Here is a 13,315-nt window from a genome sequence, read left to right on the forward strand (position 1 = left end):
ACTCAGAAGAAATCCTCCTGCCTCTGCCTCCCAAGTGCTGGGATTAAAGGCGTGTGCCACCACTGCCTGGCTCTTTCTTTCTTTCTTTCTTTCTTTCTTTCTTTCTTTCTTTCTTTCTTTCTTTCTTTCTTTCTTTCTTTCTTTCTTTCTTTCTTTTCTTCTTTCCTTCTCTCTCTTTCTTTCTTTCTTTCTTTCTTTCTTTCTTTCTTTCTTTCTTTCTTTCTTTCTTTCTTTCTCTCTTTCTTTTTCTTTCCTTCCCTTCCCTTCCCTTTTCTTTCTTCCTTTCTTCCTTCCTTCCTTTCTTTCTTTCTTTCTTTCTTTCTTTCTTTCTTTCTTTCTTTCTTTCTTTCTTTCTTTCTTTCTTCCTTTCTTCCTTCCTTCCTTCCTTCCTTCCTTCCTTCCTTCCTTCCTTCCTTTCTTTCTTTCTTCTGCCTGCCTTCCACAGCATTTTATGCATCTTGACTACAGACTTGAATAGGACAAGTTCTGACCTTAGTGTCAAACTATCTTGTTTCCAAACTGGAGCCAGCTCCTAATACCACTACAACTAATGACTCAAGTTTGTGATGCTTTGCTTTATTTAGCTGTGAAAACATGGTGATAATGCTATCTGCTTCATAAGCTATTGTGATAATTTAATACTGTCATAAACAAAAATAATGTATTAGGAACATATTTAGTACTCTTCAAATATCTGGTTATTAATACAGTTATTTTTATTGCTAAATATAAGACCTTGTACTATTGATTAAAAAGGCACAATGTTTCCCTCAATTTTTTCTTTGTAACATCTTTCTATACTGTGGGTTCTGAATATCCAGCCAGAACATAGAAAGGTTCTGATTACAAAGAAAAGTTTCTGGGTTATAATAATTCTGTGAGTTAGGAATGACAATTTGAGCCCTAGTACTCTGTCACAGGAGTTGGCAAAAGTCTCTGTTACATAGTAAATATTTCATACACAGCCACAGACAATATACTGACATTGGAAAACAAGTATGGCTGTATTGTCATTGCCAAATTATTTAAGCACGCTGAAATTTCATATTTTTAAGGCATGGCATTTTTGTGTTTTAAGTTTTTAAATATGTGAAAATTGTTTTTTGCTTATAGGCCTATAGAAACAAGTACTAGGCCATATTTGACACTCCCCCTCCTTCAGACGTTTGTACATTGTGTGCTTGCTCAACTGGAGCCATGCACACCTAGCTCTCCTCCTGGTCAAACCAGAACCTAGAGCTTGCTCACTACTGACAGGAACCTACTGGCAGGTTGACTGACTCACTGCAGAGCCATCCTGCGGAACATAGATCTTCCTAGAATGTACTGATTCTGATATGGTAGCTCATTACCTACAGCTTCAGCATCTTTCAGGGCATCTGCTTTGCTGCTGGTTAGAGGAATAGGTTAACTTTTCTTTTTTTAATATTTCTTTAAGGTAGTTATTTATGTCCTTCTTATAGTCCCCCATCATCGTCATGAGAAGTGATTTTAGATCCATATCTTGCATTTCTGGTGTGATGTTGTATCCAGGACTTGCTATGGTGGGAGTTGGGTTCTGATAATGCCAAGTAACTTAGGTTTTTGTTGCTTCTGTTCTTGTGCTTGCCTCCCACCATCTGATTATCTCAAGTGCTCCCTGCCCTCCATATATCTGATTGGAGCCTGCCCCTCCTGTAATCCCGATTGAGTCAGAACTCCTCAGAGTCCAGCTTTCTTTGTGATCCTGTGATTCTGGGATTCTATGATGCTGAAATTCTGGGTGTGTCAGAGTTCTTGGCAGTCAATCTTCCTCTGAGCCCCTGAAATCCTGGTGTGACCAAGCTCCTGGGATGCCGGGATCCTGGGATCCTAAGATTCTGAGCGTGTTAGAGCACCTGGAAGTGGTGTCTCCTCTGGGAACTGTGTGGCTGTCTGCTGAATTCTAAACCAAGGTAGACCAGCGCTGACCAGAGGGAACCTGATCAGGTGGGGTTCCTGTGTCTGTGCTCCAGCTGTCCCCAGGCACCCTCGGTTTGATTGGAACAGATGTTGTGTTCCACTCACCAGTGATCCTAAGATCTTGGATGAGCTTTGGGCACCTGTGGGATGGAGAAGCCTCTGGAGACTGTGGGACTGCCCACCAAGTTCAGGCCCAGGTGGCCAGGAACTGGGGCTGACCTGAAAGGAACAAGAAACAAGCTGGAGTAGCCATTCTTTTTTTTTTTCCCACATTTTTTAAATTAGATATTTTCTTCATTTACATTTCAAATGCTATCCTAAAAGTCCCCTATACCCTCCCCACCCCGCCCTGCTCTCCTATCCACTCACTCCCACTTATTGGCCCTGGCGTTCCCCTGTACTAGGGCATATAAAGTTTGCTAGACCAAGGGGCCTCTCGTCCCAATGATGGCTGCCTAGGCCATCTTCTGCTATATATGCAGCTAGAGACACGAGCTCTGGAGGTACTGATTAGTTCATATTGTTGATCCACCTATAGGGTTGCAGACCCCTTCAGCTCTTGGGTACTTTCTCTAGCTCCTATATTGGGGGCCCTGTGTTCCATCCTATAGATGACTGTGAGCATCCACTTCTGTATTTGCCAGGCACTGGCAAAGCCTCACAGGAGACAGCTATATCAGGGTCCCTTCAGCAAAATCTTGCTGGCATATGCAATAGTGTCTGTGTTTGGTGGCTGATTATGGGATGGATCCCCGGGTGCAGCAGTCTCTGGATGGTCCATCCTTTCGTCTTAGCTCCAAACTTTGTCTCTACAACTCCTTCTATGGATATTTTATTCCGTATTCTAGAGAGGAATGAAGTATCCACGCACTGGTCTTTCTTCTTGATTTTCTTGTGTTTTGGAAGTTGTATCTTGGGTATTCTAGGTTTCTGGGCTAATATCCACTTATCAGTGAGTGCATATCAAGTGACTTCTTTTGTGATTGGGTTACCTCACTCAGGATGATATCCTCCAGATCAATCCGTTTGTCTAGGAATTTCATAAATTCATTGTTTTTAATAGCTGAGTAATACTCCATTGTGAAAGTGTACCACATTTTCTGTATCCATTCCTCTGTTGAGGGACATCTGGGTTCTTTCCGGCTTCTGGCTATTATAAATAGGGCTGCTATGAACATAGTGGAGCATGTGTCCTTATTACATGTTGGAACATCTTCTGGGTATATGTCCAGGAGAGGTATTGCTGGATCTAGTGGTAGTTCTATGTCCAGTTTTCTGAGAAACTGCCAGACTGATTTCCAGAGTGGTTGTACCAGCTTGCAATCCCACCAGCAATGGAGGAGTGTTCCTCTTTTTCCACATCCTCGCCAGCATCTGCTGTCACCTGAATTTTTGATCCTAACCATTCTGACTGGTGTGAGGTAGCCATCCTAATATTGAATAAAATTGACTTTCAACCTAAAGTTATCAAAAAAGATGAGGAGGGACACTTCATAATCATCAAAGGTAAAATTTACCAAGAAGAACTCTCAAATCTGAACATCTATGCTCCAAATGCAAGGGCATCCACATTCATTAAAAAAACTTTGGTAAAGCTCAAAATATGCATTGCATTGGATACAATAATAGTGGGAGACTGCAACTCGACACTCTCATCAATGGACAGATTCTGGAAACAGAAACTAAACAGAGAAACAGTGAAACTAGGAGAAGTTATGAAACAAATGGATTTAACTGATATCTACAGAACATTTTATCCTAAAGCAAAAGGATATACCTTCTTCTCAGCATCTCATGGTACCTTCTCCAAAATTGGCCATATAATCAGTCACAAAACAGGCCTCAACAGATACAAAAATATTGAAATAATCCCATGCATCCTATCAGATCACCACAGATGAAGGCTGATCTTCAATAATAACACAAATAATAGAAAGCCCACATACAAGTGGAAGCTGAACAACACTCTACTTAATGATAACTTGGTCAAGAAAGAAATAAAGAAAGAAATTAAAGACTTTTTAGAGTTTAAAGAAAATGAAGCCACAACATATCCAAACTTATGGGACACAATGAAAGCATTCCTAAGAGGAAAACTCACAGCTCTGAGTGCCTCCAAAAATATCTGAAGTGAGCATACACTTCATGAGCAGCTTGACAGCACACCTAAAATCTATAGAACAAAAGGAAGCAAATTCACCTGAGAGGAGTAGATGGCAGGAAATAATCAAACTCAGGGCTGAAATAAACCAAATAGAAACAAAAGAACTATAGAATCAACCAAACCAGGAGCTGCTTCTTTGATGAAATAAAAAAGATGGACAAACCCTTAGCCAGACTAACTAGATGGTACAGGGACAGTATCCTAATTAACAAAATCAGAAATGGAAATGGAGACATAACAGAATCTGAGGAAATCCAAAAAATTCATCAGACCCTACTACAAAAGTCTATACTCAAACCAACCTGAAAACCTAGATGAAATGAACAATTTTCTAGACAAATACCAGTATCAAAGTTAAATCAGGATCAGATTAACGATCTAAACAGTCCCATATCCTCTAAAGAAATAAACAGTCATTAATAGTCTCCCAACCAAAAAAAGCCCAGGACCTGATGGGTTTAGTGCAGAGTTCTATCAGAACTTCAAAGAGGACTTAATTCCAATACTTCTCAAATTATTCCACAAAATAGAAATAGAAGGTACTCTCCCCAATTCATTCTATGAAACCACAATTGCTCTGATACCTAAACCACACAAAGACCCAACAAAGAAAGAGAACTTCAGACCAATTTCCCTTAGTAATATTGATGGGAAAATACTCAATAAAGTTCTCACAAAGCGAATCCAAGAAAACATCAAAACAACCATCCATCATGATCAAGTAGGCTTTATTCCAGGGATGCAGGGATGGTTCAATATATGGAAATCCATCAACATATCCACTATGTAAACAAACTCAAAGACAAAAACCACATGATCATCTCATTAAATGCTGAGATAGCTTTTGATAAAAGCTGTGACACCCATTCATGATAAAAGTCTTGGAAAGGTCAGAAATTCAAGGCCCATAGCTAAACATAATAAAGGCAATATACAGCAAACCAGTAGCCAACATCAAACTAAACGGAGATAAAATTGAAGCAATCCCACTAAAATCGGGGACTAGACAAGGCTTCCTACTATCTCCCTACCTATTCAATATTAGTACTTGAGGTCTTAGGCAGAGCACTTAGAAGACAAAGGAGATCAAAGGAATAAAAATTGGAAAGGAAAAAGTCAAAATATCACTATTTCCAGATGATATGATAGTATATATAAGTGACCCCAAAAATTCCACCAGAGAACTCCTCAACCTGATAAACAACTTGAGTTAAGTAGCTGAATACAAAATTACCTCAAACAAATCAGTGGCTTTTCTCTACACAAAGGATAAACAGGCTGAGAAAGAAATTAGGGAAATGCCACCCTTCAAAATAGTCACAAGCAGTGTAAAATATGTTGATGTGACTCTAAGCAAGAAAGTGAAAGATCTTTATGAGAAGAACTTCAAGTCTCTGAAGAAAGAAATCGAAGAAGATCTCAGAAGATGCTGTGTGTGTGTGTGTCTTTGAAGGGAAGAAGCAAAGTGAGAAATGTGATTAATCTAAAAGAAAAAGCAATCAGAGAAGTGAGGAGGAGGACAATGAAAAGGAGAAAACAAGGAGGGTGAGGGGAAGGAGGAGAAGGAAGAGAAAGAGAAAGAATTCAAGCTGTCCCTCTAGACCCTGCTAGAAGCTGTATCTCTGAGCTCTTGTGACATACCTAACTGGTATTTGTGTGCTAGTCCAAAAAGCCTTTTTAGTCCCTTGTCCCATGCTTTCTTTCTCTCTCAGGTCAAGCTGGGAACTGTACAAGGGCACTTTCTTACATCTCACCCAAGCACTTTTATAGGATCCTTAAGACCAGATCTCATTTCACATCAAGGAGCTGAAGGGGTTTGCAGCCCCCTTGGAGGAACAACAATATGAACTAACCAGTAACCCCAGAGCCCCTGAGAGTAAACCACCAATCGAAAAAAAAAAAAAAAAAACCCACATGGAGAAACTCATGGCTCTAGCTGCATATGTAGCAGAGGATGGCCTAGTCGGTCATCAATGGGAGGAGAGGCCCTTGGTCCTGTGAATGTTCTATGCCCCAGTATAGGGGAATGCCTGGGCCAGGAAGCAGGAGTGAGTTGGTTGGGGAGCAGGGAGAAAGGGGAGAGGAAAGGGGATTTTCGGAGGGGAAAATGGGGTAACATTTGAAATGTAAATAAAGATAATATCCAATTAAAAAAAGAAAAATTAAAAGAAATATTACAAAAAAAGTATTAATGTACTCTTTCTTCTGGCAAATATACACTCATATTACTTTGGTGACCCTAATTATTTCGACTAGTTGCTAGTAGTTTTGTGCCTTGGCAAAGTCAGGACAGCTTGATTACTTGAGTTTCCAAGCTGTGGTCATTGGTTTGGAAATGAGTACTTGACCATGTCTAAAATAAATATATCTCATGGAGAATTTAAGAAGAAACCCTCTTCCTTGCTCTAGGCTGTATAATCAATGGGCAAAATATGAAATCACTTGCAGTCATGAATACCATGATTTAAAAAAAAACAATTCCTTGTGTTTCTTGTATGTGCTTACTATCTTCAGGTTGAATTTTCCTTCTAGAACCTTCTATAGGGCTGGAGTTGTAGATAAATGCAACTTAAATTTGGATTTTTCATGGAATGTCTTTTTTCATCTGTCTATTGTGATTGACCGTTTTGCTGTGTATAGTATTCTGGAATGGCACCTGTGGTCTCTTACAGTGGGTATGCCATTTTGACTTTTAGAGAGTCTCCATTGAGAACTCAGATGGTATTCAAGCAGCTCTGTTTTTATATGTTTCTTAGTGTTTTCCTCTAGCAGCTTTAAATATTTTTTCTTTGTTCTGTACATTTAATATTATGATTATTATGTGTTAAGTGGAATTTCTTTTCTGGTCCAGTCTCTTTGGTGTTATGTATTCTTTTTGTACCTTGATGAACACCTCCTTCTTTATGTTAAAGTTCTTTTCTTCTATGATTTTGTTGAATGCATTCTGTATTATTTTCTTTAAGGAATTGATTCATTTCCTCTTTAAGGACCACTGTGGGGTAATGGGCTATGCACAGATAGTCTGGTCTCCAGTCGAGCTGAGGTGTGGAACCCCAGAAAAACCCAGTGGTGATATAATTCACCTACGTGGGATGGTACGCCTTCCCTCATGTCTCTTGGAACCCTGGCTCCTGTCAAAGTTACCGCCCCTACAGCCCCCACAGGAGAAGTGTGTGGTTAGTAGTCACATAGACAATGTCCTAAGCTTCTGACCTTCACTCCTCACCAGTTACCTAGCAACAGTAAGGTAACAGCCCACCTTAAGAGGGGTTGTTCGGCCCCACCTCACTCTCTCCTCATGTTCTTCTCGTTCTTTCTTACTCTCTCCTCTCACTCTCTTACTCTCTTTCCCTCTTGCTCTCTCCCTCTTACTCTAGCCTTTCTTCTCTCTCTCCTTTTCCCCTTTCTCTCCTCTTGGCCATGGCCGGTCTCTCTCTCTCTTTCTACTTTTCTCTTTCCCTCTGCCTTGCTACAAAGCTTGAGAAGAGACTGGGGAGTTGGATTTGGAAGAAAAGAGACAGAGTGACTATCTCTCTGCATGGTTGCAAGTGCAGTCATAGATGGCCAACAGATGAACTCAGTGGCACCCTTGGGAGTTCCTTGTCCCAAAATGTCAAATCAGAGTTTTTCACTCTCTCTCTCTCTCTCCCTCCACTTACAGGTTACAGGTACTTTGTGTACATATTATGGCTTCCAGTTTGTGTTTTTATAGAAATTTTGAGTGGGCAAAGGACTATATATCTCTCCATAAATATTTGCTTCTAATGCCTTTTCCTGGGATCTTTTCCTTCCGCTTCTTTGTTTCGTCTTATTCCTATATGTCTACTTTTTATTTATGTTTTATTATATTTTATATTGTATCTATCATACTGGTATCCCTTAGAAGCATGTTTGTGTTCCAATGAGAGATAGAAAGGGGTTGGATCTGGACAGGAGGGGAGGTAGGAAAGAAGTGAAAGGAGTAGAGGGAGAAGAAACCATAATCAGGATAGATTGTATGAAAAAATCTATTTTGAGCAAAAGAAAAACAAAACAGACAAGCAAACATGTCATTAATCTCACTTATTCTGTTATAGTAGCATAAAATGAATTAAGGCTGGAGGGCTATACAGAATTCAAAGAACTTCTACTCAATGAAGAGTCCAACATTTTACCATCTTCTCTCATCTGTAACCTCAAGGAATTTTCTTTAGCTTTGAAGGTCATTATTTGAAAAATAGGCAAATATGGCAATCTGGAGACTGGAATTGGAGCCAAGAACACAGTGTAAGGCTGACCACACAGAGCCTGGGTTCTGCTGCACTCAGTTTCTGACAATGGGCAACTCATGCAACTTGCTAAGCTTATTTAGTGTGACTTTGCTCTTTTGTAAACAGAAGAATAACCAAATCAATCTAATTTGCTGATTTTCACAAGAAGGGGATAGCAAGTGGGAAATCTCGAATACAGTTTTTAGCATCATGGATGTGCAAATGTTAACTGTAATTATATTTCTTTCAAAAATTCTTTGAATTAAGCAATCAACAACAAAAACAAACTACATAATTCCTTTCTCACTCATCTTTTCTCTTGTGAGATCCATTAATTAGGTATCATACTCAGGAATCATGGATAAAAGAAATGTACTTCTATTTCTGTGATCTTATTTACCACCAATTTAAGGAAATTCTTGTGGCAGAACAAAATGGTTCCTGCCAGTCTTTATTTTTATCAAAAGACTATTTGGGAGAAGACAGATTCTCAAGGCAAAACATCAGGAATTATAATCATCCTTTTATTTTTTTCTTCATATATTGCTTTTTCATATACGATGACTTCTAACATATCTAGAAACATCTGGATTCTTTGATGGATCTTATAGTAACTGTTTTCCTTGAACTTGAAGATATAGTGTGTCTGATAAATAAACATTATAATAACTTTTGAAATACAGTTAGATATAATAAGAGGCAAACATGGAGTTTTCTATTATCTAAAAGCATCACTACTGTGGGTTGACTTTAGCTATTCTTCATATCCTAACAAGAAGATAGCAAACACTCAGCATAGGCTCTTGTGTAGGAGGATGTTAATGGGGAATGCTTGATCATAAGCCCTTTCTTTAGATTCTCTGGTTAATATAAAAGAAGTCTTTATCATGTAAGTGTTTCTGTGAAGCTTTTACATCTTCAACCTGTGTTACCCCAGATGAAGCATGTTTAACATTTACAGATTCAGACAAAAGGAAAAGATTTCAGCTAATTCAAAGAAAAAGTAAGAGAATTAAAAGAAGGAAATATACAGGAAAAACATTTTTGTGAGTTTTCATATTCTCTTACCAGAATTTTCCATTGACAAATCTTAATTCTAAGTATCTCAACTCTCATTGTAGTTCCAATCTGGATTCTAAACAATCAAAAGGCAAGATCTTATTACCTTTGTTGGCCAACATGCATTGCTTTAAACTCTGACCCATGTAAGGTTTTTTATTAGAGAAATAAGAATATTAATACAGGTTGGTACTTTAAATGGGTTTAATACAGAGAATGTACACCACTTAAATTAAAGTCATGTAATCACATATGATGTCCATGAAAGTGCCAGAGTTGAGTATAGTAGTATAATTCCATTTCCTTTGTTGTTGATTTAACTAAAGCAAAATGTTTTTATTTACCAAAGCAGAATTCAGTAATCTGCATTTTGATCAGCAGGCCAAACCAGATATTTTCTTGCCTCTAAGATCAGTACCTCTTGCATGGATTTGCTAGGAAGATAGAAGTTAAGGTGCTCCTTAGGGACTGCATAAATTAATAACAAAAGCTTGATATCTTTCAACAATCATTTTGGAGACTATTTTTTGTTGTTGTTTTTTGTTTTGTTTTGTTTTGTTTTTTGAGGCACAGTTTCTCTGTACAGCCCTGGCTGTCCTAGAACTCACTCTGTAGACCAGGCTGGCTTTGAATTCAGAAATATGCCCACCTCTGCCTCCCAAGTGCTGGGATTAAAGGCATGTGCCACCACTGCCCTGTTCATTTTGGAGACTATTATCTGGGGAAATAAGCATAACACATGGTCACCAATGGCAACAGCAACTGCAACATATTTATGAAGTTCAGATCTCTGATGAGTCCCCTTTCTAGATTAGCACAATAGAAAATAATCTGTCTTTAAGGCCAGAGGTCATTTTTCAAAGAATAATGCAGAAATTAACTCCTGCATCAAAGTAGGTGTCTTGCAGGGCAATGATAGACCATGGGGCTCAGTTTCCCATAGGAACTAGGATCCCTCATGTCCAGGTGCTGAAAAGTTAATATCTCTTGCAACTGCTATAAACTAATAACTCATTTATTTTGGCAGGTCAATTTAAAAAATCTATTCCCATTAGGTAGGTAGGTCTCATACTTGATCTACATGAAGCAAAACAAGAGCACAATGTTCCTCTCCTAGACCATATCTGTGCCCTCACCCAATAATAGTCCTCTTAAATATGTGTAGTAACTGCTTACTTAATAACCAGGCCATGTTTTCTTGCCTGTATATTCCATTTTTAATAACTGAAATCGTTCATTTTAATTCTGGACATGGCCATGTCTGTAGTACCATTAGAAACATTATAGAAGTCATCATAGAGGTAGAATAAAGCAACATTTGATGGACACCAGATTTGTTCTTACAGAGGAGGAATCAATATGATTGTCAAAGTTTTTACAAGCACAAAAATGTAAGTTGGGAGAAAATTTCCATGTTTTGAGAGTTTTCTTGTTGCTTCCTATACACATGCAGTGAACTGTATAGCTTCATAATGCTCCCCTCTCATTCACTTCACATAGATTTGTTTTTAGTAAATCTGGGGTAGTAGAACAAAACAATAGCATATTGGTTCAAGGTTCTTTAGAGCTAGGGAATGTGTCTTACAAGTACGATCATCTCTTAGCTCATTCTAGAAAACAAGGGATTTTACATTTGCTACTCTATTGCCTTACTTTTCAAATATCTTTTCTAATTTAGTTTTAAAGTATGTACCACCTTTACTTTTCACCCAAACTCATTAAAAATAAGTAGGAAGCATAATGACTTAGCCCTTTTACTGCAAACTTGTTCAGTACTTGGCTTTTTTGGTAGAAGGCAGGGATGTTTATCTTCTACCTGGGTAGGAAATAAAAAGTGGACTAATCTTCTCTCCTCACTGTTAAGAAGACATGACACCATCATAAGATGTGAATCCCACTGTTGCCAATGGAATAAATGAAAAGTTCTATGTTTTCATCCCTCACCCCCAAGCCTAGGATGTTTACTGTATGGCTTTGCAGCTCTTTACACCAGGAATGACTCTTACATAATACTCTTTCATCCTATGACTTGCTTGTTTTTGCCAATGGAATGTTAAAAGATGTGATGTTATAGACATTCAACACAGGTTGCCTTGTTGTCCTGAACTACTTACTCATTGATTCAATAAAATGAGAAAGAGTTAGACTGAACCTACTCTGAGTCTGGAAGTAAGAACATACATGCACAGATCAGACTAGTTAATTCCCAGGTGGCTAAATATGGAGATGAGTAAATGATTATTATAATTCACCAACTTTGGAGTTATGTTGGTGTGTAACTTGAGTTTGGTGAAAACTGACATATACTCACGATTCTGGGACTTTTACTCTAGAGTGCTTGATGCAGAGGAACAGAGATGGAGTAGAATTTATTCCATCCATAGAGGCTTCATATTTAGGGGAATGTAACAGACTGCTGATGACTGAGTCCAGCGTCCATCCAGTATATCAGTTTCATTGCTTGGATGAAGTTTCTACTATTCAGTTTTTATATAATTTTTCAACGGAGCGTGTTTCAAATATTTTCTGCGTATTTGGGCCCAAGTCAGGGACATTATTTTCAAATAAGTGTCAACTGAATCAGCTTGTGTTCCATTGGAATGACCAGACTGGAAGAAACTGGCTGAAAGTGGGGAAGGCAGAGATATTAGTCCATGGGCCCATAGTTCTATGGCAGGGTGTAAGGGCAATTTCTATATGCTGCAGGCAGGGTTTGCATTTTATGGTTTTGAGAACTGTAAATTATCCACAGCATCACACAGAACATCCGAGAAAGGGAGTAGTTGAGAAAAATGTGATGCAAGAGGACTAAATGACAGAAATATTTTAAATTAGACATTGTCTTTATCAAAATTTGGAAATGAATGAATGACGCCACCTTGGCATTTTCTCTCATTTTCTAACTCTGGATACTTAGACATCCTTCTGAAGTTCCAGGAACTCCCAATTAAGGAAAAGTTGAATAAATTGTTAAGGCAAATAAATATTTCATCTGATAGGCACACATTCTCTAGAATACAATTCTTCAATATAACATCTAGTAAGTTTCAGTAACAAAATTATAAAAAAAATGAATCTTCAAAACCAAACTTAATTACTACAAAATCATCCATACAGTCTTTCTTTTTTTCTTTTACTAGTTCATCTTTTTTTTTTTTTTTTTTTTTTTGGTGTGTGTGTCTGAATCTTGGACACACTCCAGGTTGCAAGTCTCAGAGTGTACAAAATTGAACGGCATAATAAATACCAGATTTACCAGTATTTTGTAAGGTATGGAAAAAGCATGGAGAGATGTTTGCCATAAACCAGAAAAATCAGAGAAACTTATAAATTTGCAAGTTTTATTCCATGTAACCCCAGAGAAATGACTTTCATTTTATTCAAGATATATATGATTAAGTTTCGCCATTCAAAATATAATCTCATTTGGTTGGCATTAATTTAGTATTTAGTACAAGGCGCTTAGTTCTAGAAGTGGATCATACTGTTATATGTGTAAAACCTTCCTTGACTAGTATATACATTTTAAGTTTATTATCTTTTGCCTTTATACAAAGTCCTTGGCAGAGTATTCTTAACGCATATATTTTAGAGACAACGGAGTCTGTTTCTTGTCAGTTCTAAATGTAAATGATTTTCTTTTCCCGATGGTTGAAGTCAAGGCATTAGAGAGTAAATTCAGACCATTTGTGTTTCTCCAAAGAATTAAGAATTTACATGACACATAGAAGTTTACTAAATAGTGTCCATACTGGATTTCCAAAAGCAAATACAGATTGGCCACCCTTAAAAGACTTTCAATTAATATGATACATACACTGAGTTGCAGGAGTAGGTGTGGGGGGATGGAGGGGGAAAACAGGACAGAGAAGATACAAGAAGCTTTCCCATCTTCCTGAGA

The 13,315-nt window shown here is 38.0% G+C and overlaps 1 long non-coding RNA gene across 1 annotated transcript in view; it reads left to right on the plus strand.

Moving 5' to 3' along the window:
• Positions 1 to 13,315, plus strand: part of LOC115032933 (uncharacterized) — a 41,945-nt gene that overhangs the window by 15,032 nt on the left and 13,598 nt on the right. The window lies entirely within an intron of this gene.

Source organism: Mus caroli, unplaced genomic scaffold (genome assembly GCF_978045245.1).
Source record: "Mus caroli unplaced genomic scaffold, Mus_caroli_1 scaffold_15, whole genome shotgun sequence".
Classification (NCBI taxonomy): Eukaryota; Metazoa; Chordata; class Mammalia; order Rodentia; family Muridae; genus Mus; species Mus caroli.